Source organism: Lathyrus oleraceus, chromosome 5, assembly GCF_024323335.1.
Source record: "Lathyrus oleraceus cultivar Zhongwan6 chromosome 5, CAAS_Psat_ZW6_1.0, whole genome shotgun sequence".
Classification (NCBI taxonomy): Eukaryota; Viridiplantae; Streptophyta; class Magnoliopsida; order Fabales; family Fabaceae; genus Lathyrus; species Lathyrus oleraceus.
The window spans coordinates 51,538,444-51,544,575 of record NC_066583.1 but is presented as its reverse complement, the minus strand read 5'-3'; positions in this window follow the sequence as shown (position 1 = coordinate 51,544,575).

The window sequence follows — 6,132 nt, the reverse complement described above, 5'->3', positions numbered from 1 at the left end:
TCATCAAGGTTAAGTCTTAAAGATCACAAAACAAAATCTCAAATTACTCATGCTATCAAGCACCCAAAGCAATGCATGAAGGTTCATAGCGAACCTTAAACCAACAATTTGACAGAGGCTAAATGAGATTCATCACCAATATTGATTATGAGCATATGATGAATAGGAGAATGCAGGGATTGGTCAGAACAAATATATCCTTTATGACCGGATGAAATTGTCATAAAGAAACGATTGAAATAATGAGATACAAATGAATGAGGGGGGCAAAATTTAGGGTATGACAATAAGCCTCCATTATTTTGTGGTGAATACTTTGATTTCTGAAAAATTCGTATGAAGGCACATCTCGAAGCACAGGGAGAAGAAATTTGGGATGCTGTAAAAAATGTTTCGTTCGTTCCTGTAAGTATTGTCAACGGTGTCGGTACAACCAAGATCAAAAGTTATTGGAATGAAAATGATAAGAAAAAAGTTCTCTATAACAAGAAGACAATAAACTTACTTCAAACGGTCCTAAGCATGGATGAATTCTTCTATGTCTTTCAATTCACAACGGCGAAAGAAATATAGGATATGTTAGTGGTCACTCATAAAGGTACTGCTGAAGTAAAAAGATGAAGATTAAACATTTTTTGTCAAGAGTATGAATTATTCAGAATGTAACCCCGAGAATCAATATTTGTCTTGCAGAAAAGATTTGTGCACTTGACAAATTAGTTCATCATTCCTGGTAAGACTTTTTCTAACGATGAACTTAATATTGAAGTACTTAGATCTTTGACCATGGAATGGCAACCAAAAGTGACGACGATATCAGAAAAGAAGAGTTTGGCATCATAGCAGGTTAAGGTAACATGTTCCTAAAAGATCCAGAACGACTTCCGCAAATCCAGGTTTTAGAGATGGTTGTAGCAACAACAAGACTCCATCTCAAAGCACATCTCAAAGCACAAGAAGAAATCTGGGATGTCGTCAAAAATGGCCAGTTTGTTCCTACAAGTGTTGTCAACGGTGTTGGGACATCAAAGATAAAAAGTTCATGGGATGAAGATGATAAGAAAAAGGTTTTCTACAACGAGAAAGCAATCAACTTACTTCAAGAGACCCTAAGCATGGATGAATTCTTATGTCTCTCAACGCACAACAGCGAAAGAAATATGGGATACATTAGTGGTCACTCATGAAGGTACCACTGAAGTATAAAGATCGAGATCGGACACTCTATGTCAAGAATGTGAATTATTCAGAACGCAACTCCGAGAATCAATACTTGACTTGCAAAAAAGATGTGTGCATTTGAACAATCAATTGATCGCTCTTGGTAAGACTCTTTCTAACAGTGAACTTAATCTTAAGTACTTATATCTTTGACCAGGGAATGTCAACCAAAAGTGACGGCGATATCAGAAAAGAATAGTCTATCCAACATGACTTCTGCAACATTGTTCGGAAAACACCAAGAGCATGAAATAGAACTTGAAAGATTGGAGATGCATGAAATTCAAGTAAAAGATTCAAAAGGTACTGCCTTAAAGACGAAAGTCAAAAATCATGATAGCAACCAAGAGGATGAATCAACTAGTGATGAAGATGACAATCTTATTAAGAAGCTTGAAAATTTCTTAAGAAAAGAAAAAATAGAGATCTTTCAAAAAGAAGCACCAAGAAGGAATGTTACTTGCTTTGAATATGAAAGAAGATGACATGTTAAAAGTGAATGCCCTACGCTTAAAAAGAATAATAAATTCAAAAGAAAAAAGGACAAAAGGGCAAAGAAGGAATATGTAGCATGGGATGACAATGAAATAAGTTCATCTTTGGATAAATATCATACAAGTAAGACATTAATGTCATCACATTATTCAAATGATGAAGAACATGAGGTTAGTGATTCTGAAATTGATGATAGACCTTCATATGATGAATTACAAAGTGCTTTTAATGAATTACATGATAAATTTTTTAAAATTTATAGAAAATTTTCAAAATAAAAGAAAACTATTTTAAATCTAGAAAGTGAGGCTAATATCATAAAAGTGGAGTTAGCCTTAATCAAATATTCAACATGCAATAATTATTCATCTCTTGAGTCTAAAATTGTTGAATTAAACCAAGTGATCATGAAATATGAAAAATGTCAAATTGGTTTAGAAAATGTGTTAAGTAGTCAAAGATTTTCAAATAATAAATGTGGACTTGGTTTTACTAATTTTGATAATCTTAGTACAAGTCAAATCATCTTTGTAAAGACTACTAACAAATTCAACAATGAAGAATCAAATAAAAACATATTGTAAATCATCATAAAAGGCCTTATAGAAACCACTTTTATGTAAATAAAACATGTCATGTTTTTAAACATACTTATTTCTATTGTATTGTAAAAGGTCATGCTTTTAATGCCTGTTACATAATAAATTGTGGCATTCCTTATAGTGAGTATGTATGGGTGAAGATCATATGCTAGCATTGTCGAATCCAGATTCATCTTTCAAGATATAAGACCATATGATATGGTAGCTCTAAAATTTTCATTTAATAAAAGATTTTTTGAAGAAGCATCAACTTTGATATCATATTTAACTTCACATGCTAGTATTGTGAAGAAGATAAGCATCTTTATATCTTTATATCATTTCCCTTATATTATTATACTCCTTTGTGTTTTACTCTTTTTCTTTTTGATAATGTCCAAAAGATAGAGGGGGGAGAGATGGTTATTTTTGTTGTTTGTCAAGATATCAAAGACATCATATAATAAATTTTAAAAGAAAGGGGGAGGTATGTAAGAGAGAGAGATAGATATGCATGAGGAGATATACAAGATAGAGGGAGAGATCAAAATGTCAAGCAAAAATTTCCCATCAATTTATTTTGTCATCATAAAAATTGGGGAGATTGTGAAGAAGATGTTCATCATCTATTTTAGTTTAATTTTGATGAAGATAAAAGTTTATCAAAGAAAAAAAAAGTTTGGAATCAAGAATGCATAAGCTTATGGATATTTTGGAAGTAAAGGAAATTGATCTTGATGCTAAGGAACTCAATTGCAATTCATTATGTATAAATTTTAGATGCTCAAAAAATATTACTCATCTTCATATCTAAAGTTCTAAAATTATCATGCATACAAATATTTGAAGCAAATACATAAAAAGCTTAATTTAAAAAAAAATTGTCTGCATTTTTTAAGTCAGATTTGTTGCACCTTTTAAGTCAAGTCTGGTTAACTGATTTAACAAATATTGTTGTTGTTTAAAATTTGAAAAATTGTTGTAAATTCAAAATTCGTCTAGCACTTGTTAAGTCAAGTATCTGTTTAACCGACTTAAGACGTCCTGTACAGAATTCAAAATTTTGTTTTTTTATGAACCATTGTCATTCTAAACTATTTTAAATCTTCATAAAAATGTCTCAAACTTTTGCATCAATTAATAGAGGTTTCTTATGATGTATTTAAAGAAAAATATATTAGTTTTCAAATTACCTCTTTCATTATTAATTTTTTACATCAATTCAAATGATTTTCTAAGTGTTCATTCTTTTTCAAAATTGTTAAAACTTTGTGCATAACTTTAAAATCATTCAAAAAAAATCATAATATATTCTGAGCACTTAAGGTTTATATATATTGTTAAATTGTATATTGAAAAGGAAGAAGATATTTTATTCTTGGAAATTATCCAAAAATTATATTATATTCAAAAGTATCATTTTGTTGTAACTTGATCACCAAGTGTGTGGTGACAATTATTTGAAAATAAAAAGTGGCGTGCTTTCTAAGTGTATATGATATTCATCATAATGTTGGTGATTATTGGAGAAAGTTCCTTTGAATTAGGGTGATTCAAAGTCTACCATAATTATTGGTGTTTTTGGAAATCAAGGAAGTGGTTTGCTTCTTTATTTTTGTTAGAAGATTGTAGGAGAAGTTTTAGTGTGAGGCTTGTATAAAGATTTAACAATAGTAAAATCTCTCACAGGGTGTGAGAGGACTAGATGCACCATTGGTTGATAAGAGGAACTAGTATACATCATTGTGTTCATTTACTTTTCTGCACTTTAATTTTCTGCATAACATCATATAATCAAGTTACAACACTTAATTTGTTTCTGGAAAAGTAAAAAAGAAAAGTAACTTGCAGAAAAAAAATTCAATAAGTCTAATTCAACCCTCCCCTAGATTGCGCACTCTTAAACTTACAGACCTCTAGGTTTTGCCCTATCTGGTGGGAGAACCTAGCATCCATGAGTCGTTGGTAGGTGGTGTCAACATTCTTGAGGTCTAAGGGCATGTCATTGTAATAGTAGTTGTAACGATTTAACATGAAAGTCATCTTGGGTGTCTATGGTATCCATTTGCATCTGGTTTTACTTGAGTAGGCACCCATGAAACTCAACGTGTGATACCATAAGGACCCATCAATCAGACAATCAATGTATGGAAGAGGATATAGGTCCTTAGGGCAAGCGATATTTAGGCCGGTGAAGTCCATACACATGCGCCATTTGTTCTTTGTAATACTCACCAACACCATATTGGCTAACCAGGTAGGGTATTTTATTTTCATGATGAACCCTACACTGGATAACTTGCCTACTTCCTTGTCAATGACTGCCATCTTTTCCTCGCCAACTTTCTGCTTCCTTTACAACACTAGCTTGACTTAAGGTTCGATGGCAAGTAGATGACACACCACTTTAGTGTCTATTACTGGAATGTTAAAGGGAGCCCAAGCAAACAAGATGATATTCCTAACGAGTTGGTCGACTAGCTCACTTTCTCCTTCCTTTGTAAGAGAAGTACCTATTTTTGTAGCTTAATAGGTTAAGGGGGATATCATGAATTCCTTCAATTCCTCTATGGGTATGAGTCTCTTATTATCAACACCTAACATGGGATCTCAATAATCAATGTTTGCATCAAGGGCTTCAGGGAGGGGGCACCCACAAGGACAAGCTCTTCCGTTTCCATCGCTAGGATATTATGGTAACACTCTTGAGCGCTTTACTGGTCTCCTTGAATTATCCTGACTCGCCCACTAAGCATAAGGGATTTTAGGACTAGATATCGAGTGGAGATAGCCTCCCCCACACATTAATGACGAGGCAACCTAAAATGATATTGTATGGCGACATAACGTCTATTATGAGATAGTTGACTTCGATGGCCTTGACATTTTTTCCCTTGCCATATGTTGTCTCTAGGGTTACATGGACCGTCACTTGTATATATTCACATGATAGCCCTATTAACAAACCCGAGAAGGCTCCGATGTCGTTGGGATCTATCAGGACTCGCTTAATGTCCCATTTGCCATGTTGCACAGTGATGACCAATGGGTCCTTATCGCGAGGGAGTATTTTGGCAGCATAACTGCTAGAGAAGGTGATGTCGTTTCCTGATTCTCCTTATTCCCTTTTTAGGGAACCCTAGATATATGATGTTCATGGTCATCACCTATCTGGTATATTTCCTCCAAGAGGAGTTAGAACTTCCTCCACCAGCGAAACCTTCTGCTATAGTGTTGACCCTAGAATGTGGAGCTTTATAAGTCATCCTCGAATGAAGACGAAAATGATGACGACGAAAGATATGTGGTATCCCTACAAGGGTAGAGGATACTTAGAGGCCTTAGTAAGTTTATAATAGCTAGGGATTTCCCGTGACAGCAAGAAACCATATATGGTGGTGATATGGTGCCTTCAGTGGTAAGAGAGGCCAACTCACATGAGGTGATAGACTCTGTGATATGCGTAATGATGGTTAAGTTATGATTTGTCCCTCTCCCTTTAGGGAAGTAGTATTTATAAAGGACTTTGGGCCTAGGATTTCCTTGGGAGTGATTAACTTTCCACTAGTCAATAGTGGATCACTGAATCCCTACTTTATAGAAAAACGTGAATCAATTATTGACTTTGACTTCTCTCTACCCTAGAAACATCTTTTTGTTGGTGTAAGCCCTAGAGGCCAATACTTTTGGTACTTGTATCGAATTATTTATTAATAATAAAAGGCTTTTTCTTTATTATGTTTGTTTAATAAAGTCCCTGGAATAGATAGTCCGTTTAATGTATCAAGTGTGACTTAATCATGAGATCACATTACACATAAGGACACTATTCTTA